General features: G+C 43.9%; 1 protein-coding gene across 2 annotated transcripts in view; it reads right to left on the minus strand.

The window, feature by feature from the left end:
* Window positions 1-20,980: 20,980 nt before the first annotated feature.
* The window catches only part of spata2 (spermatogenesis associated 2), a 7,083-nt gene continuing 5,563 nt past the window's right edge, over window positions 20,981-22,500 (minus strand). For both annotated transcript variants that reach the window (XM_072449780.1, XM_072449781.1), the window contains exon 3: window positions 20,981-22,500. This exon is cut by the window's right edge and continues 2,234 nt beyond it. The gene's annotated coding sequence lies outside the window, so the exon portion shown is untranslated.

The following is a 22,500-nucleotide window of genomic DNA, read 5'->3' on the forward strand; positions in this document are numbered from 1 at the left end:
TATGCTTTAAATATCGTCACATCAAAGCATTGAATTCCTTTCCTTTTCACGTGACCGAACGTCACAGGCCTGAAGCTCTAAAGTCTAAAGTCTACAGTAGGTGGCGCTAATGTAATACTTTGATTAATTATTAAGTCATGTCTCAAATAGGTTTTTAGAGTATTTTCAGGTCTTTTAAGGTTTTAGTGTTGTATCTACCTAAATAGGTACTACTACATGTAGCATATTCAGTATTTTCAGTCTTGTGTTGTTACAGTAACGGTAATTATTGACTCGAGCCATGGAATGGAATGCGACGAGTCTTTGTTCTCGCCAGGTTTCTTCTTATCATTCATATTATTCTTCTTATTATATTGTAATTTTGCCACAACTCTGGCATTTTTGACCCCCTGAACATTGATGAATGTCACACATTGGGTCATAGGTCACACATGGAGACATAGACGCTATCGGCTCGACCTGAACTTGAATAAAATGGAGGTTGCGAGAACACCCATCGCAACAGTGCCGACTAGTTCAAAAAAGAAAAAACATGAAACGCTTAATCTTTGGCCTAGGCACATGAGACTTGGGACAGTGATAGAGCTACCTTTGACCTCTGACCTTTGACGAGTAAAACACACCTGGCAGCATCGCTCTATAATAAACAGGAAGTCAGCCATGTTGAATCAAAGTGGCGCCGCCACGTTTGATTTTTTTTTTTTCAGAACACTTTTTGCATCTAAAGACATTGAAATAAATTGATATTCTTTATATTCCTTACGGTCTCTGCGTAACACGCCCTCACAAAAGGCTTAATTTCCTGTTTTTTCAAGGACAAGTCACGCCTATTGGAATTGATCTATGGAGCTCATATTTCACTCACTAATGTCTTTTTATGTCTGATTGGAAATGATTAATACCATGTAACAAATTGACTCTATAGCGCCCGCTACCCATTGTGTGAAAAACTCAACATTGTCTGATTTGTTTGAAACTCGTGGGTTATATTCTCCTTGAGACGCCATGAAAAAAAGTGCATTGCAGATATTATGTATTTTCACAATTGGCCAGCAGGGGCGCAATTAATGCCTTCACGTCCTCTCGTGCCGTGGTCTTAGCATTAGCGTTAGCATCAGCATTAGTGGTGGGTCTCAGTTGCTAGGTGACAGAGGTAAGGGAGGAGTCTAAAGAATAAAGTCTAAAGAATAAAGTCTAAAGAATAAAGTCTAAAGAATAAAGTCTAAAGAATAAAGTCTAAAGAATAAAGTCTAAGAGAATGAAGTGTCGGGCAATCGCCATCAAAACACGGTCGCGGTGACGGGAGATGGCGGAGGAGAGTGGATCGGGGATGGAAGACGTTCTAGACGGCGTGGAGGAGCAGCCTTTTCTGCCTGCACGTGCCCGGAAACGTAAAAAGTCCCTTAGCTCGTCCGAGGGTTCTGGGAATGAGCAGCAGGATGAGGCTGAAGCTATTGATGTCCGGGGTGAGAGCAGAGACTGTAAGGTGATCATAAAGCTTGCACAGGATAGTGCATCTTTTAAGGAGTGGAATTCAGTGGCATTGTCAAAGAGCCTAACTGTAGCTGTGGGAGTGATCAAGAGTGCGAGTGTCCTTAGAGATGGCTCGCTGCTGGTCGTGTGCAAGGACGCGGCTCAGCAACGGAAGGCGATTGGAACTAAACGTCTGGGTGGAAAGGACATTCTTGTGTCTAATGCTGAAAGAAACACGGTCAGAGGAGTTATCGTAGGTGTACCTACGGCGACGTCTGTGGATGAAGTTAAGGAGAATTTGACGGGAGTTACGGTGGTGGACGCTAGGCGTTTGAAGGTGACCCGGTTTGGGGTAAGATGTGACAGCTTGTCGGTAATGGTAACACTTGAAGGGAGGTGCCTGCCTAGTAAGGTGTTCATTGGGTACATGTGCTATAGCGTCAGGCCATATGTTCCGCCGCCCCTGCGTTGCTTTAAGTGCCAGCGCTTTGGGCATATTGCAGCGGTCTGTAGAGGGAGGCAAAGGTGTGGTAAATGTGCAGGAGATCATGAGTATGGGAAGTGTGACGTGGGTGCAAAACTGAAGTGCTGTAACTGTGGGGAAGAACATAGCTCTGCCTACGGGGGATGCAGGTTTAGCAAAAGAGCTGCTGAGGCGCAGAAAATAAAGGTCTCTCAAGGTATATCCTATGCAGATGCAGTCAAGAAAGTTTCAAGTAACGAGTTTAGAGTAAATACAGAGAGAGGAGCCAGCGCTGCTCCCAGCCAGGGCGAAATGAGAGAGGCCAGCGTGGCTCCCAAGAAGTGTGAAGGTTTCAAGAGTGGAGGTCCCAAGTGTGCAGGTTCCAGAATTAATGAGAATACCCTGGTTGTGGATAGAGAGGATTTTGTACTCTTTATGGTGGATGTTGTAAACTGTGCTGCTCAGACTCAAAGCAGAACTGAAAGGATCAGGATCATTGCTAAAGCTGCAGGGAGATTCCTTGGAACAAAGGAGCTTGATTGGGCAGATATAGAAAACAGGCTAAAGGCGCTAAATGGGAGTCGGAGTGATGGGGGTCTGCTTGTGGGGAGTCAGAGTGATCAGAGTGACGAGATGGGGGTGGTCTCCTGTCCTCGCCCAGTCTCGTAGACGCACGGCTACCAAGCAGCGACATCAGTGGTAATATTAAAGCCTATAGAATGAAGCCTGAAGAATAAAGCTGTACGGTGGAAGCACCGAACGTCAAAGAAGGAGAGGAAGATGAAGAAGAGTCTCCCTGGAATAAAGCCGGTCACAAAGACATATCATGACCTCATGGGCTTTGTAACACCAAAGCAATGGAAGGAGTACTTTTACGGACTACGACCCCATGGTGGATGTTAAACTGTGCTGCTCAGACTCAGAGCGGAACTGAAAGGATCAGGATCATTGCTAAAGCTGCAGGAAGATTCCTTGGAACAAAAGAGCTTCATGATGCATTGTATTTTTCCTCAGACCAAATGGACCAAACAAAGCCCTCGAGCTGGGCGCTAAAGGGAAAGAGGTCGACAACTTTGTGGACAAACTCAAATCTGAGGGTGAGACCATCATGACTTCCACCTCGGGCGCATCCGGCATTTTGCCGCCAGTCAATGTCAAGAGGTACAGAAAGTTCAATTAATGATCGCTCAGTTACGCAGTCGCACGGCAGATAAGATTACTTGGATCCTCTGGATTTTGTACTCTTTATGGTGGATGTTATAAACTGTGCTGCTCAAACTGAAAGCAGAACTGAAAGGATCAGGATAATTGCTAAAGCTGCAGGAAGATTCCTTGGAACAAAAGAGCTTGAATGGGCAGAAATAGAAAACAGGCTGAAGGCGCTGAATGGGAGTCGGAGTGATGCAGGTCTACTTTTGGGGAACCAGAGTGATCAGAGTGAAGAAATAGAGGTGCGGTGGTCTCCTGTCCTCGCCCAGTCCCGTAGATGCCAAGCAACGACATCAGTGAAAATATCAAAGCCTAAAGAATGAAGCCTAAAGAATAAAGCTGTACGGCGGAAACACCGAACATCAAAGAAGGAGAGGAAGATGAAGAAGAGTCAGCCCTGGAATAAAGCCGGTCGGACTCTGAAAATGGGCTTTGAAACACCAAAGTGATGGAAGAACTTCTAAAGAATACGACGAAGTCTGAAGAATAAAGTCTGGCGGTAATGCAACACTTGGATGCCAACCGCCATAAAACAACAACAACAACAACAACAACGGACTACGACAGAGTCTGAGGACTACGACAAAGTCTGAGGAATAAAGTCTGGCGGTAATGCAACACTTGGATGCCAACCGCCATAAAACAACAACAACAACAACAACAACAACAACAATGGAAGGAGTTCTTTTACGGAATACGACAGTCTGAGGACTACGAAAAGTCTGAGGAATAAAGTCTGGCGGTAATGCAACAATTGGATGCCAACCGCCATAAAACAACAACAACAACAACAAAACACGGTCGCGTGGGAAGGCGGTCGCGCAGGTGGCGAGAGCCATCATCGCCGCTACCGCAGCTTTAATTCTTTATTTGTTCTTGCCTAGCTCTGATTCTTGGTATTAATTATAAATATGCGTTAACAGACTGCATATAAAAATATATATTTTTTTGTATATGCTTTATGTCGTCACATGACTGATGGCACACACATTCTTTTTGCGTATGCTTTATATTGAGTGGTCAGTAGCAGAACAAATGTAGTACTTGTAGTGTTTTCAGATCTCTGAAGTCTAATTGACAAACTCTGCGATGTAAACTTGGAAACTTTGAACTTGTCATTCCGAAAAAACTACAAGACCGACAAACACCAAAATAAATCATAATCAATAAATCATTCAGTCATAATCATTGAATGATGAAAACACTGCATACGCTACAATTACTAGTACTCCGTACCCACAGTATAATAGGGGAGAGAATGCATTTGAAGTAAAAACATTATTTGAGAAAATACAGAAACATGAAAAAATACATTGAACTGTGTAAAAAAAACGTGTTTTGTTTTTTGAGTGTTGTTCACTTGTATTCTTGGACAGCATTTTTCCTCAACATTTTCAAAAATAATTTATAAAACACACAACAGAGAACATAGAACATGACCATGTTGCTCTCTGGTCCCAAGGATGAAGTTCATTTTGTAGATATTTATCGTCTCAAGGGTGTTGTTGCTTTGATAGTACTTGTAGCGTATGCAGTGTTTTCGTTATTCAATGATCGTGGAAACTGTACAGGAAATGCTGCGTTACGCAGTCATTTACAATGGCTTCTTGCCATTGCCCGCTTTCTAGTTATGCTTTCTGAAGTCACTTTACCTGTCATTTATTCTATCCAGATGCTCATATCCATAATCACAGCTATAGCCACGTATTGTATAATACATAATACCCTTAAGTCAATTTAACTGATATTTCTGTGGTATTCATGCTGTCCTTATGCTGATTAAAGGTATTTATATTCTTTTTAATGCATGCTCCTATTATCCTGCTGTTCTTGTACTGTGCCTTGCAACAATTACATTTCCCCATTGTGGGACAAATAAAGGTTATCTTATCTTATATTATCTAAATGAGTCACGAACAGTCAAATCAACCTGCTTTGGCTACTCTAGAACATATGACAAATCCACCCATCGTCTGCCCTCACTTTAGAATCCTCGGCTGAGGCGAAACATCAGAGAAAACATCTGCTCCACTCTCCTCACATCAGCACCCTTGGGTTCACAGAATTACACAACTGTCTTACAACTCCTCGCTCTGGCCTTCAATGCAGTTGGTGCACTTAAAAGTTCTTCTAAATGTCAGAATCAACTTCACTTTCACATGTTCAGAACTTGAACTGGAACTTCGCAATGGAAAATTGGTTCTAAAGAAGAGTCAATGAGGAAGAGGAGGGGAGTCTGAGGTATCCAATGAATATACAGTGAATATTATTATTATTATTATTATTATTATTATTATTATTATTATGCAGACATGAACTGGTTGTGCCCAAAGGAATAATGGCAGACAAACTAACACTGCTTTTTGAAGTAATTAGCAGTAACAACAGTGGTAGCAGAGGAAGTAGCTTTTTTAGTCAGCACAGAATATAATTAGCTACAAAAGTTGCTATGGGGATGACGATAAATTAATAGTGTATGCAGCAGTATACTTCAAAAGTTTAAATTGAATGCTTTTTTTCAGCTAATTCCTTGTCATAACTTATGATATAACAGCAGTTTGGTTTGCTGTCCTCACATGTCCTAGTTACAGTCAGTGAGTATAAACCATAGACATTAACTAAACATAATGGATTTCACTGTGTAGTTGGATAAATGTTCTTTTTATGTAACAAGAAAGCAACTTGGAGATGCATTGTCCACAAAAGGAAATGAAAATACTTCCCCGTAGGAGCTTTGCCATATTTTTTGATTAAGTTAAAATTGAACCCGGCCTTCTATGCATTTTTTAAACATGAAATAATTTAGGCCTCTTCAACAGCTCTGACAGGCTAAAGTGCACAGATAAGATTTAATAATGGCCTTTAGCAAGAACAGCATTTTGTACTCATTTATTTCCTTGTCATCCGTCAGTTATGCTAAAGGTTAAGTGCTCTCTATGGCCACTTTACATTGTTCTGTATGATATTCATAATGAGCATGACACAAGATAAAATGCATGACCTCTGTGATTCGACCAGGCTTCATTACTTTGTTTAAGGATAAATCTTGTCTAATAAATCTTGTACATTTCAATTTCACAAAGAGCACCAGAGACAAGTCTCTGGGAAATACAAAGAGGAGAATGTTTTTCCACAGTTGCACATAATAAATCAGTATTTTATTATGTATTGATGTTCATGTTCTCTGCCAGGTTTGCACTGAAACACTGTTATCGGCTGCATATTTATAATAAGCCTATATGATTTCATGGTGGATGGATGGCCTGGACCTCAGACAAAAGAATTGACCCTTTCTCACAATAAATAATGCATCTTATTTATGTATCGTCATAAGGCGCTGGTACAGCTGGCAGCCCGGTGTAAACGCTCTCTCTTCTTTCTCACACTTATTGTGCTTTATCTCCTATATTTTGTAAATATAATTAGTATATTTTAACTATTTTACTGTACGATAGGGACACGCGCTGGAATAGTTTTTTAATTCAACTGTTTTTGACTTTTTTCGGCTGGATTTGAGCGTTTTTCGTTGCGTTCGTTGTGTTGTTGTGACGTGAGCTAGCTCCGAGCGAGCCCACCAGCCCCCCCCCGCGCCCTCCGGCCGCGCTAAAGTACGGCGTGTCGTCGGTACACGTTTATATACACGTTTATATGAAAGAGGAACTTCACGAACGGTCGGGACACGCACTGGAATCGCTTTAAATTAACTTGTTTTGACTTTATTCGGCTGGATTGAGTGTTTTCGTCGTGTCGTTGCGATGTGTCTTGGCTCGGAGTCCCCCGGCTCCGGCCCCGCCCCCCGCCGTACCGCGTTTACACAAAGGAAGAACTCATGAAACTGCGGAGAACAGTCGTCTTACCCGGAGAGCGTCACGTTATCCCGGCGGACATCCTAAGGAAAACGCAACGAAGCAGACGGGCTGGACGTAAACTCCGAGAGAAGAGAGGAGAAAACAGGAAGTCGGTTCCCGTCGTAGTCATGGGTAACGTGAGGTCCCTTCAAAATAAAATGACGGAAATAGCGAGCCTCATGCGGTCCCAAAGGATTTATAGGGACAGCAGCGTCTTGATTTTCACAGAGACCTGGTTAACAGCAGAAATGCCAGACTCTATTGTAGGTTTGGACAATTTTCATCTGCTGCGGGCGGACAGAACGAAAGAATGCGGAAAGAAAAGAGGTCTTGCTGTGTATGTGAACACGAGCTGGTCCAAACCCGAACACTGCACAGTGAGGGAGCTATGTAACAAGGATATTGAACTATTGGCTATTGGCATGAGGCCATATTATCTGCCCCGGGAGTTCTCACATGTGATTTTAATCGCAGTCTATGTGACCCCGTCTGCCAATGCTGAAAATGCTTGTGAAGCACTGCTCTCCTGCACTTGTAGGCTGCAAACACAGCATCCACAGGCTCTCTTCCTCATCTCTGGTGACTTTAACCACGCTTCTCCCTCTTCTGTCCTACCAACATACACCCAGTATGTTACCTGCCCCACCAGAGAGAATAGAACATTGGACTTGTTTTTTGCCAACACCAAGGAGGCTTATTCCTCTTCCCCCCTCCCTCCCCTGGGCAGCTCGGACCACAACCTTGTACATCTGAGGCCTGTGTATGAACCCATCGTGCGCAGGCAGCCTGTGGTGTCCCGTGAGGTGAGGATGTGGTCTGCTGAGAGCGAGGAGGCTCTGAGGAACTGCTTCAGCACCACTGTCTGGACTGAGCTTTATGACCCACATGGGGAGGACATCAACACCATCACAGAGTGCATCACGGACTACATCAACTTCTGTTTTGAGAACATTGTTCCCTCCCGGACGGTGCGGTGTTTTCCAAACAACAAGCCATGGATTAACCGTGAACTGAAGGCTCTGCTGAAGGAGAAGAAGAGAGCCTTCAGGTCAGGGAACAAGGAGGAGCTGAGGACTGTGCAGAAGGAGCTGAGGAGGAAGATCAGGCAGGCTGAGGCCGGCTACAAGAGGAGGATGGAGGAGCAGCTGAAGCAAAAGAACATTCAGGGAGTGTGGAGGAGCCTGAAAACCATCTCGGGCTTCAAAATCCCCCCTGCCCAGACAGAGGGGGATCTACAGTGGGTGAATGATTTAAATGCTCACTTCTTGAGGTTTGATCGGTCACCCGCCCCTCCCCCTGCACAGCTGCATGCTCCCTCTTCCACAGCTGGACAATGCCCTGCATCTGTTCCTCTTCGCTTATCTGCCCCGGACCATCAGCTCCCCACTTCGCCTGGACTCACCCATCCCCCCAGCACACGGTCCCCCTGCCAACCACTGACTGTCACAGCAGCACAGGTGAGGAGTGAGCTGAAGAGGATTAAAGTGAGGAAGGCAGCAGGACCTGATGGCATCAGCCCCAGGCTCCTTAAGTCCTGCGCAGATGAACTGTGTGGAGTTATGGAGCATGTCTTCAACATGAGCCTGAAGCTGAGGGTGGTACCACAGGTCTGGAAGACCTCCTGTCTGGTACCTGTGCCTAAGACACCGCGCCCCAAAGACCTCAACAGCTTCAGGCCAGTGGCTCTCACGTCCCACCTGATGAAGACACTGGAGCGGCTAGTCCTGGACCACCTCCGCTCCACCGTGAGCTCAGCTATGGACCCGCTGCAGTTTGCATATCGGTCTGGCATTGGAGTGGAGGACGCCGTCATCTCCCTGCTGCACCGCTCTCTCTCTCACCTGGAAAAGCCTGGCAGCTCTGTGAGGATCCTGTTCTTCGATCTCTCCAGTGCCTTCAACACCATCCAGCCGCTGCTCCTGAGGGACAAGCTGGAGACGGCTGGTGTGGAGTATGACCTGGCAGAGTGGATCCTGGACTACCTCACAGACCGACCCCAGTTTGTGAGAGCACGGGACTGTGTGTCTGACACTCGGACCTGCAGTGTGGGGGCGCCCCAGGGCACTGTCCTCGCGCCCTTTCTCTTCACCCTTTACACTGCAGACTTCAGACATGACACGGACAGCTGTGTCCTGCAGAAGTTCTCTGACGACTCTGCTATCATCGGACTCATCGCGGACGACGATGACGCGGAGTACAGAGGACTGGTGCAGGACTTTGTGGACTGGTGTCAGCGGAACCACCTCCTCATCAACGCGGGGAAGACCAAGGAGATGGTGGTGGATTTCTGCAGACGCCACCCCACTGCCCCCTCACCAGTGAACATCCAGGGACGGGACATTGAGAGAGTGGACTCATACAAGTACCTGGGTGTTCATCTGAACCACAAACTGGACTGGACTCATAACACAGACGCACTGTACAGGAAGAGCCAGAGTCGGCTCTACGTCCTGAGGAGACTCAGGTCTTTTGGAGTGACAGGGCCACTCCTGAAGACCTTCTATGACTCTGTGGTGGCATCAGCTCCTGTACGGTGTGGCCTGCTGGAGCAGCAGCATCACAGAGAGGGAGAGGAAGAGGCTGGACAGAGTCATCAAGAAGTCCAGCTCCGTCCTGGGCTGTGCTCTGGACTCGGTGCAGGAGGTGGGGGACAGGAGGGTCCTGGCTAGATTCTGTTACGGCAGTTTCCTGTAAACAATGATCAAGTAAAGAGTAACCAGGCAATAACTTGAAGCAGAAACAGAGTCTCTCGGTCTCTCTCAAAAGGTGGAAGTTTATTCACGTGCACAGTGGATAAACACCCTCACTTTCCCTAAGACAAGTTCGTTCTGTCCCTACCTCACTTTACAAGTTACAAAGTACACCTTTTATAGGTGGTAACAAACATAACATAATCACAACCCAAATCAGCTCAAAAAGAGATAGACCAGACTATCACGTCCGTGACGGTTCCAGCTCTCTCTTCAGAGGTTTAATCAAAGACCATTTCCACACTGAATCCGGTCCTGACGCATTGATTGATGATTAAGAGGCGCCGGACAGTAGATATTCAGTATAATCAGGACCTCATATTCTTATCCCATCTGCACACAGGAGAACAACAAAGATATTAATTCCGTGACATGTCATGGCCTAAAACAACATTAGAATGACATGACATGACCCATTTTCTGCCATTACAATACCACTCTTTTGATTATCTTAAACCCCTGTTTAATATCATATCATCAATCAATTACCAATCAGAGAAAATATTAATTAATAATTAATAACACAACAAAAAATGAATAATAACAATAATTAGATAAATTAAAAAAATAATAATAATAATAATAAAAATGACAAATTGAATGATTAAAAACACTAATTAATAAAATTGAACCCTTGAAATTAGAAAGAAAATAATAATAATAATAATAATAATAATAATAATAATAAAAAATAGATAAAATAATTAATAAAAAATATTAATAAAGTTAACCCCAGCTCCCCCGTCCCGAGACCCCCTCCACCGGCCAGGAAAAAACTACCAAACCTCTTTGGGATAAAAGTAGAAAACCTGAGTAGGAGAAAACTACAAAACCACTTTGGGATAAAAGTAGAAACCTGGAGGAATTCCCCTGTGAATGGGGCTCAGGACGGACAGGCTGAAGCCGACTTCTGGAAGAAGAAAAAAATGCTCGATTAATTTCATCAAAATAAAGATTTCAGTCTATCTCTTGTCTTAATTTAAGTCATTACAATTTCCCTTTGAATCAGTGATTTTAAAAACAGTTTAAAAGAAATTAATAAAACTGTTAAAGTTTTATTTGCCTCCGCTCTTGTTTATGCCGTTACTGGCTTAAGGTCTCATTCCCTTGATGATTGAATCATCATCTGAATCACTAATGTAGCCTGTGTCTTGCTTAGACGCATCTCTATCTGGCCCTGGAACCTGAACTGACACATATTGAGCAGAAACCATTTTACCAATCACTTTGAACAAACATGGGAGAACACAAGAAAACAGAATCAAGATTACCCCTACAATAATGCCAAAATTTATGAGTACGTCACGCCAGGAAGTAAGAGCCCATCCTAACACAGAAAAAGGGTGAGTGGCAGTGACAGTTTCAGATTCCATGAGATTACGGAGTTTGGTCAAATTTGCGAGTCCCTGTTGGATCGCACCCCCATCCTCATCATTAGCAGGAATGTAGGTACAGCAGCTCCCTTTTAGTAAAGTGCACCCGCGTCTAGTTTTACATTTTTAGGAGGTCTGATGTGAATCTGAGGTCGGAACTTAATCTTGCGTGGGAGAAGAGGAATCACCGCTCTCCACGCAGACCAAACTATCCTACTCAGAAGTTTAACATTATCTCTAGAAATTAGAGTGCCAGGTAACATGTTGGATAAATTAGGCACAGGGAGAGGGAGCACGTGTGGAGAGTTGGTTGCCATGGGCATGTGTGTACATACATAACAATCTCTCCGCTTGTGACTGTCGGCTACATATTTAGCATATCGATACCAATAGTTTAGTGTATAGACGGTGGAATGGTTATAAGTGTCTGTGAGAGACTCGATCTTGGATGTGTCGTCATAGTGCAGTGTACGAGTGTTACGGTCTACCCTGTTTTCTCTGTGGGGCCACATCCAGCTAGGCAGAGTGATAAACCATATTATTCCCAATGCCAGAACTATTGACAGACCCAGTGCATAAATCATTATTCTATAGTTCAGCAACCTGATGTTGAGCTCGACCTTTCTGTCGGTCAGATACCATTTAGAGCTCTGACGCTCCGGGGGACTCCCCCCCCCAGGAGGAGCCGGGTGAGCCTCAGGAATCATGAAGACGATGAAGACAGTATTTGTGTAGATATTACCAGACGATGCAGAAGAACGTGGAGCTTTAAACCGCGCCGGGTTTTGGCAACGTGCCCCGTGCTCGGAGCACTCGATCAGTGGGCTCTGGTGCCTTTCGAGGTTTACGACCTGCTCGGACCCCGACTTTCTCGAACTTGAGATCGTTGCAAAAAGGTCCCACGACGTCCTCAGTGGTTGCCCCTTGTGTCCGACCCACGAGTGGACCGACACCCGCGTTGTTGTTGATCTCCGCAGGTGTGCTGAAGATGGCTCGGCAGTGAGATGCGTGAACCCAGGTGCCCCGTTCTGCGACTTTCACTGCGGTGTGAGTGATGAGGAGGACCTGGACCGGGCCAATCCACCTTTTGGAACACCACCTTTTCCTCCTCGGCTCTCGGATCAAGATCCAGTCACCTGGTTTGAAGTTGTGGAGGACAGCTTCTGCTGCCTTTGGGAGAGCGGCTTTCACCTGTGCAGAAATTGAGGACAACCGGTCTTCCAATTCTATACAGTAAGCTAGCATTGAGTCGTCGCGTCCATGTGAGATCAGCGCCATCTGCCTGAAAAAATGTTTAGGTAAACGGATTTTTTGTTAGGCCCAACCCAAATGCCATCACACTTCTCAGCCCCCGCCTTCTTCCACACAGAGATTTCCTCTGACGTGGAGAATTCCTGCATGGTTGATAAGGACTCTGGAAGAGAAGTGTTATTAGACACAAAACATTAATTTTGCTCTTGTCTGCAGAGATAAGATGCGGCCTTGGCTGCCTTGTCCGCTCTGCTGTTTCCCTGTGAAATTGGGTCAGTTCTGTTAGTATGAGCTTGACATTTGCATATAGCAATATCAGATGGGAGCAAGATCGCCGTCAGGAGTTCCCCAACTTGCGTGCAGTTCAGAATAGGCTTACCATCTGATTTCAAAAAGTTCCTGTGTCGCCACAACCCCGCCCAGTCGTGGCATACACCAAACGCATAGCGAGAGTCTGTGAAAATTGTGACGGACTGACCCTTCGCCAATGTGCATGCGACTGTCAGAGCCACCAATTCTGCAGTCTGTGCAGAGAAATGAGAGGGCAGTGGGCCTGAGGCCGCCACATCCCACTCAGAGCATACTGCAAAGCCAACACGGTTCTGTCCCGTGTTGGTGTCTCGAGATGCTGATCCATCTACATAAAAAACCAAGTCAGAGTTAACAAGTGGCTCCTCTTTCAGATCCGGTCTCGGGGTGCACACCTGTTCGATTGTAGAAATGCAACAGTGAGCTTCGCCCTCTTCAGGGGTGGGCAAGAGGGTGGCAGGGTTAAGCTGTGTGCATCGTTTTACTGTGACGTTAGGTAATTCAAGCAAAACTGTGTTGTACCTGAGCCATCGGGAAGCAGAAAGATGCAAAGTTTTCTGTTCCAGCAGGATCAGAGAGACAGCATGTGGCACAAGCAGTGTTAGCTCAGCATAGCCCACCAGATCACGCGAGGCCAAGACTGCTTTTTCAGCAGCCGCCACCGCGCGTAGACATCGTGGCATGCCGGCTGCAACGGGGTCCAGCTTAGCAGAGAAAAAAACCACAGGTCGCAGGGAGCCCCCGTGCGCCTGTAAGAGGACAGAAGTCATGCAGCCGTTGCGTTCGTCAACAGTCTGTGTGAAAGGTCTTGTTGGGTCAGGTAACCCCAGAGTTGGAGGCTTCTGTAAAGCCATTTTCAACTCACAGAAAGCTTTGTCTGCTTCCTCCGTCCATGTCAGTTTGTCATTAGTCCTAAGGCCTTTTCCATGGATTAGTGCACCTAAAGGAGACTCCATTACAGAATAATTTGGAATGAACTGTCGACAATATGAACACATTCCTAGAAATGACATCAATTGTTTCTTAGTTATTGGTTTCGGAATATTCTGAATGGCTGAAACGCGCTTCGTCGTAATGCTTTTGCCATTTTTAGATATCACATGACCCAGAAATATTACTTCCTCTTTAACATATTGCAATTTTGAGAGACTGGCCTTGTGGCCTTCTGCATGCAAATATTTGAGTAAGGTCACCGTATCTTGTTTACATTGGTCCTCGGTTTGCGAGCACAACAATATGTCATCCACATATTGTAGCAGGCAGCTACCTGGTGCCAGTCGCAAGGGAGCCAATGAATCTCGCAGCGCTGCATTGTACCATGTTGGAGAATGCACGAACCCCTGACACAGCCGTGTCAGAGTCCAGAGTCGATTCTGAAACTCGAAAGCAAACCAAAACTGCGAATCCTGGTGAACGGGAACAGAGAAAAAAGCATTAGCTAGATCCACAACTGTGAAATATCTTGCCTCTGGAGGAATCTGAGATAAGATAGTGTATGGGTTTGGCACCACAGCAACGACAGGTTGAACAGCTTCGTTTACTGCTTTCAAATCGTTTGTAAACCTCCATTTCTCTGGTACCCCAGGTTCGCTTTGTTTTTTAACCGGAAATATGGGGCTCCGTACCCCCCCAGATTTACAAGGAACTATTACTCCCGCCTCCCTCAGGGCTTCAAACACCGGAGTAATACCTTCAACCGCCTCTGGGCGCAGAGGATATTGTGGTCTACAGGGGCGAGCGTCAGATTTCGGGGTGATCACCACGGGCTGACAACCTCGAATCAGGCCGACATCGGTTGGACTCTTAGCCCACAGGTCAACCCCCACCTCTCTTAGTTCCGGTATCGCCTCTGCCCCAGCCTGAGATAAAAAACAATCCGCTCCCGGAGCAGCGTATCTCTTATCAGTGGAAACACAGCGAAAGGAATGCAGAGACGACTGTAAACACACCCGCCATGCGTCCGAAGACCGTGAAAATGTCACATTAGAGTTTGGAACACTATCCCAGTCCTCTGCTATAAAACACTGATGGACAAAATCCTGTACCTCCCCCCAATTAGCATTCTTTGGTTTTGATAATGCTACGTACAGATTCGACTTTGACAGGCTAAAGTTTTTAAGTGAATCGGGGAGTGACACGGAGACAACAGAAAAGTCTCTACCCCAGAATAAATGTTCCGTCTTTAAAAAGTCCTCACAGCATTCATTCCAACAAGCATCAAAATCACATTCTATTTCTGTTGCATCTGTGGGCAAACAAAACGAGCACTGCAATTCTCTCACATCCTTGAAGTCAACATTCTCATTGTGTGTCACTTTCTCATAGGCTAATGAAATTAACTGAATTGAGGAATTTGGGGACAATTTCCAAAAATAGTCATATTCAGGAGCCTCTGTACGCTCTGCCAGAAAATTTAAACTATGTACCAATTCTCTGTTATTTGTGACCTGCAGGCCGTCTGATGTGGAGATAAGGCAAATTCCTAATCGACACATCAGATCCCGTCCTATCAAGTTCACTGGACACAAAGGGGAATAGAGAAATGAATGTTTGAACGAGTGACCACTGACATCAAAACATGTTAAAGGAGATGTGAAATGCTCCTTCGTTGTCTCCCCAGAAGCTGATAATGAAAATGTGTAACGACCCCCCAGCCGAGGTTTTTTCGTTAGTGCAGAACATTTAATCACTGAATTTGTAGCCCCTGAATCCACCAAAAAATCAATTTTTTCCCCGTTAACGTTCAATTGGTACTCTGGAAATTTAGCTTTAGCTTGACTCATTTTAGAATAGGTACCCTCCGGTACCACTGCACATGCCTCAAGATAGGTGATTGCGTGTGTGAGTTGTGCCAGGTGCATGTTACCCTCTTGCAGGTGTTGTTGTGGGTGTTGTTCCGGTGCGTGTGTCGTTGAGCCAGTCGTCTCTGCTGCGTGCTCGGACCTGCCCCCTTCCGCCCCCGCCAGTCAATCCGACCCCCCATAATGTCCAGGAGCTGGAAGAGTTGCGTTGGCTCGATGCCCCCTGTGGCTCCGTCCTCCTCGAGTTCTGGTGGTGGGTTTGGGTGGGGTCGACCGCTGGGGTAGGCGTCCAGGTCGGTGTCGAGCAGCGCCGCAGAAAGACCGGTCAAATCTGGATAAAGAGAAGGCATAGACGAAGTGATCCGTTCTCCCAGTTGTGGCGGTGTGAGTGTGAGTGCGTGTGTGCGTGGGCGCGCACCAGCCGTGTGTGTGCTGGTGTCTGCTGTGCGATAAGGGTTGGCAGCAGTATGTGAATATTGCGGCGGTTTTCGACTCTCTCCTTCTTCCTCACATTCAACCTTCACAGTCAATTGTTTACATAGTCTCTTTCGCTCACGTGACTCAGCTTCCGTCTCCCACACTTTTACCCACTTCTCGTGTTTCCGCACCCACTTAACCGATTCACTTGATACTTTTTTAGATTTTAACAGCTTCTCTTGTGCTTCCTCTAAGTTTGTTTTAAGTTTTGCAATTTGACTCATGCTTAAAGACCCTCCCACTGGGAACCCATATTTTTCAGTCCAAATCGGCAAGCATTCTAAACACTCCGCCCCATACTTGTTTGACATTATCAACATTACTGGTGTCTCAGGAATTTTTACACACTTCGATTGATTTTTCCCCATTTTGTAACCGTACGTTAAGTCAAAATCACACGTCTGTGTTATGCTAAATCGTACCTTCCACTCTTCTTTAGTCTAGGGTCCACCACTCGCTAAGACTATTTTTACCCCAGGCAAAACTAGACTACAAGACAATTTTTAAATTGCTTTAGCTAGTGAAATAAGTGGGCTCTTCTCTGCAGTGGCCTTCTGCCGACTGATTATGGTTATCTCGAGTGTGTTATAAAAACAAACAATGTCCTCCTATAGACACCAGTAAATGTAACTTTAGCAAAATATCACAAGAAATATTCAAAAACAGATCCGAGAGTAAAACAAAGTACCAAAAAAAAAATTTACAAAAACAGATTAATACCCTATGATTCGACCTAGTTGAGAGAGACAAAAAAAAAACTCACCGCAGTGGTTGTTTTCGAATCCGAACGTCGGCGCTCCTCTCCTCCGGGCCGGTGACGCAGGCCTCCCGTCTCAAACCGTGGAGAGTGGAGGCTGGAATGTGGTGTTCCAGGTGGCCAGCCCTGCTTCACACGGACCCCGAAAAGATGGACCGCCGCCGAAGGATCCGTCGTTCGTAAGACGCCAAAATTGTTACGGCAGTTTCCTGTAAACAATGATCAAGTAAAGAGTAACCAGGCAATAACTTGAAGCAGAAACAGAGTCTCTCGGTCTCTCTCAAAAGGTGGAAGTTTATTCACGTGCACAGTGGATAAACACCCTCACTTTCCCTAAGACAAGTTCGTTCTGTCCCTACCTCACTTTACAAGTTACAAAGTACACCTTTTATAGGTGGTAACAAACATAACATAATCACAACCCAAATCAGCTCAAAAAGAGATAGACCAGACTATCACGTCCGTGACGGTTCCAGCTCTCTCTTCAGAGGTTTAATCAAAGACCATTTCCACACTGAATCCGGTCCTGACGCATTAATTGATGATTAAGAGGCGCCGGACAGTAGATATTCAGTATAATCAGGACCTCATATTCTTATCCCATCTGCACACAGGAGAACAACAAAGATATTAATTCCGTGACATGTCATGGCCTAAAACAACATTAGAATGACATGACATGACCCATTTTCTGCCATTACAATTCACATCTATGCTGGACCATGAGTGTCACCCCCTGCAGGACACTCTGTCCACTCTGGAGAGCAGCTTCAGTGAGAGACTGATCCACCCTCGCTGTGTGAAGGAGAGGTTTCGTAGGTCTTTCCTTCTGCTGCTGTCAGACTTTATAACAAAAACTGTTAGTACTGAACACTCGCAATACTGACCTAACCTAATACCGATGTGCAATTCCGTCATATGTGCAATTACTGTTGGAATTCATGTGCAATTCATGTGAAATTCATGTGCAATCTATGTGCTGTCGTGACACATATTCATGTGCAATTACTGTCGTGATCACATGCAATGGTATTTATGTATTTATTTATTTATTTGTCTATGGGAGTTTTTATTTATTTATAGGAGATCTTCTACTGAAAGTGTTTTTCAGACTTCCTATAAGTGATCTGTTCTTCTGTATCTATCTCTGTATCTACCTGCGTTGCACCAATGAAATTTCCCCATGTGGGACAATAAAGGAATATCTTATCTTATCTTATCTTCTAGTTTAAATGCTTTTTTATGTCTTCATATGTTGTCTCTTGTGTTTTTAATCTAGTTAAATTGTTTTGCATTTGTATTTCTTGTTTGATTTAACTGATGTTATTGTTTTGGAGTTATTATAAAGCTACATTTTATTTTGTTCAGTGTCTTATACTTGTATTGCGCTGCACTGTCTGTGTTTATTCAATGAAATGTGCTAAATAAAGTGGGTTAGAGTGTCTAAAACACATTTAAAGCTATACTGACCCCTTGTGTACATACTTATGGCTGGAGTCAATACCATTGCCCTTGTCTCACTGAGTAAACAGAAATACTCAGAAATTATTCAGCAAACATTATATCATGTACATCTCAGACATTCATTAACACATTTGCTGCGCCGCTGATACGTGTTCAGAGTAGATAAAACCATTACACAACGGGTTTAAGAGGCGTAAGATGGTGCTAACAGTGGTATTGAAAGGTTAAGCAGTGCTGCATCCGTCATTATCTCCTCTCCAGCCTCAGTCATGTCCTGTGTGCAGCACGTCTAATACTCCCTAAGGGCTGGAGCCGGCTTTTAGTCAGCACAACTGTGACATGTCCCTGCAGCAGAGGGGGAAGGCTGAGGTCACTGCTCTGCCACTGTCCACTGCTGCTCTTTGGAAATCAAACACCATCAAGACTTGTACATTTGTATGGATGTTTATTAGACTATATTTTTGTCTTGGTTTTAGCCCGTTGTATAAAAGGATTGGTATTTCTTGTAGAAGTAAATTGGTAAATTACCGTGGTTGGATGATGGTCCAAACTTCTCAAATAGTGTGTTTATTGAGGCGTGTTTCCTCTCAGCTCTGGTCAGTAGATCTTGGCCACGTCTCCTCAATTCCTCTGTTGTTCTGCTGTCAATCAAATGTGCCATATCAAGTGTTTTCCCAAAGTTTAAAAGTGTATTTGTCACACACTGAGGGTTGTGTATTGTTGCAACAACCTAAGCAGGCCTACATGAACATCAACAAAGGATGTTAAACATGACACACTGTATTTTTTGCTAAATGTGACATTAAAACCACAAAAAATATATGTTCAAACACCTTTATCTGAAACTAAATTGCACACATTGGCCTGACTTTAATGTAAAAGTCCTCACGCCTCTCTCCTTGTTGTCTCCTCAGTGGTTGGGACTTTCTCATCCATTTCCTGCAGAGCAAGTGAGGAATCAAGGACAGGAAGAGAATTGAGACGGAGCCATAGAAATGGGATTGGGACGGGCCTCTAAATGCTTCTCTTGACGTCTGTTTATAACAAACATGAAAATGAGAGAACTCTGGATTCAGGTAGAATAGAACTGATAGTGCGGCTCCAGCTTGGTATTTGTCCCACATTTACACAGAGCCCATTAATCTCCTCTGCACTCCTGTCCTTGGACAACATACCTTTGTCCTGACCGTGCATGGGTTACTTTTGTATGTCCTATTTATCCTGTCATTCTGCACTTGATCGTGAGGAGACGTTTGCTGTGTCTCAATTCCGGGTCTGCGTGCTCTGGACGACCCAGCGGACGGAGGTTAGTCAAGTAGTCTCCATGGACCACAAAGGCCGTGCCGAGATAGGCCCTCTGGAGCCGCTCCGTCACCTAGCAACCAAGACTCGCTGCTTATGCTAACGCCACGCTAATTACGCACATGGACGTGTTAAAAAGAGCATGCACCAAGGATAAAGTATTTGGACTTTGAGCCCAAGAGATTATAGTTTATAATATATATATATATTATAGTTTATCTCACCTACATATTTTGTCTAAAACTTAACATTATGTTCAGCTCTTGTAAAATATAATAATTACCAATGTTCCTGTGATAACTGTAAAAATGATCTAGAAGTTTAAAAAGAGAAGGGAATACATGAACAGTATTATGTGCATTTAAGACACTTCACAGCCGATCTCCATGGAAACATTCGTGGGCTGCATGAAATGCGATAGAATAGATCCATGATGAAATGGGACATCCTCCACGCACAGGAAGTGACGCAACCGGCCTTCAAGCGTAGCCTTCAGAGCATGATGCAGACTCGTAATTGAGACACAGCAGTTGAATGCACAGATAAAACATCAGAGCTTCAATGGTGGAATTCAAACTTCAATTAACCCCTTAAAACGCCTGAAAAAATGAGCCCCATTTCAAACTGAAGCTGTTCCTGAACTCTCTGTTGTACAAACAATTGGCCTGAGCCTTTGTGAAGCTGAGACTCTGAAGTTTTGGACTCTAATGTCTGTTTTATTCTAATCTAAAGTAGAAACAAACTGCACAGAGGAAATCAGATTTGAAATCTCGCCTAGATTTTCTTTCTTAAATATGTAAATGAGTAAAGCTGGTCTTATTGACACTACCGTCTTATTGACACTAAAATTAGCATCTGTTGGGTTTTGACAATTCTCTTTAAAAGGCTGAAGGTTAATTCACAAAAAAAGATTAGGGACTTGTAATAAAGCAAACATGTCCCGGCGGAATCCATGTAAAAGTCCTATTTTAGAGTAATCTTTTATTTGTGGGTTTGGAGTACAAACTGAACCTGATGCTCCTCAGAATGATTGATTTGACTGGAAATAAGAGGGTTACAGCTTTAATTTTATGTACAGCACATCAAGCAGCTTGAAAGTTCCCTAAGATGGTGGACAAAATGGAATAAATAAAGAAAAGGTCCAGACACAATGGGTTAAGGAAGGTTTCACGTTCACTCTGAGACACGCGCTCAAATATGAGTCTGTGTCGCCCTCTGTTGGTAACTTAAAGAATTCTATTTTTTATATACATTTCCAAAACCTAGGATTATCATACACGTTTTACCTATTTGTTATGATGGCTGGATGAAACGGTAAGAACATATCATATATAATATAATACAAATATATACAGCTCAATATGGAAATACCCACAGCAGGAGTGTATTAGAGAATAAGATAGTAAAGAGCACAGAAGAACATACTTCATGTGAAAGTATGTACTTTCTAGAAAGTACAGAATGTATGCAGTGCCTCTTGAAAATAAAATACACAAAAAGACAAAAGTTTTTTTTCAGAATTTTATTCTTTAAATTATATTATAAAATCTTTGTTTCAATATATATATATTTTTTTCACTGATCAACAATTTTGGCTATGTCCCTTTCCCCCCTGTTTATGCCCAGATACTGGTAGCCAAGTCCATTCCCCTTCACGTAGACGTTGTGCATGGTCATCAGTGCCAGTGGAGATGAGGAGTTAGTTTGGGGTAAGAGGAAAAGTCCAGGGTTAGACCTGAACAGAGCATGCCAGGAGAGGGCTTTCTGTACAGCAACAATAATACCAGAAGTACACAAAGAGGTAAACAGAGCATCATTTTCACCATGACTGTGTGTGTGGACTAAACCAATTATGTTCCAATGGCTCAATGTGTTTCATGTCTCGAAATATAAACAGAGCTCTGTAGACAGCTTCAGTGACTCTTATCCACTAATGAATATAAAGTATCTGCACCTCAACAAATCCACCTCCACAATAACGCACAGACTTAGCAGCAGCCCTGAAGCCTGTATAGCCCTTGGAGCATCCTACACAGATGTTCAGTCCAGTGATACAGGTCCTGTGGTGTGCACTGTGCAGGGAGGAGCCAGGTCAGTTTGCTCACATCTACAGACACAGCTAAGCTACAGCAAACCCACATTTTACTATTTGATACAATATTTGTACATCCAGGCAAGCCACAGGAAGCGTTTTTCTCCAATGGGACATTTGTTCTTCATTTGGCAATGTAATTACTCACTGTAAGTTGCAACATGGCTCATTACTTACACATCGTGATGCTGGTATACAAGTTTGAAATCAACTTTTAATTATAAATATATGTTAAAGTTTTCCACTGTTTTAGAAAGGCATCGTCAAATTACACGCCTCACTAAGGTCACTCAAGATAAGACTTTTTGATATCCAGGTTTGCGTAAGCTAAAGTCAAACCCAGATCATTTGCGTTCAGCTACATACAACTATCCCTTTGTAAGAATAAAGAAGGAAATAAATGCTCTGGAGTGAAGACTGGATAAAGAACAGATTTACGACTTCAGACATTAGCTCCAGTAAATGACCAAAGTGCTGTCCACTCCCTGCTGTGACATGACACCAACTAAGTGCTGGTCAATGTGTGGCGTCAACCGAAATGTAAAATGCAATGTCATTTTAAAAACAGTCTCTCTAAAACCGTTGTGATGAAACAAATAAAAGCATCTTGAACTGAAAAATATTTGGGTCAATCAAAATGTGAATAACAAGCTTAATCCACCACAATCTTTAAAACTTTAACAGTTAAATATTTGACTTTGTGCTCAACTAAATGTAGAGACACATTTCAGACTAAATAAAATGATAGAATATTTGCTTAAGAGCTTCAGATCTGTATACAGCAGTGTCTTCACTTTGATCAATAAAAGGTGTTTTCAGATGTTTTGTACCATCAGTAAGTTTAATGGGCTGTTTCTAAACCACGACATCCAATGAATGACAATGTAGAAGTCATTTGAGGTAGACAGGAACCATTCAAGAGACCTTCAAT

The sequence above is a fragment of the Eucyclogobius newberryi genome, unplaced genomic scaffold, assembly GCF_026437365.1.
Source record: "Eucyclogobius newberryi isolate DKJ021-1_F unplaced genomic scaffold, fEucNew1.0.hap1 SCAF_17, whole genome shotgun sequence".
Lineage (NCBI taxonomy): Eukaryota > Metazoa > Chordata > Actinopteri > Gobiiformes > Gobiidae > Eucyclogobius > Eucyclogobius newberryi.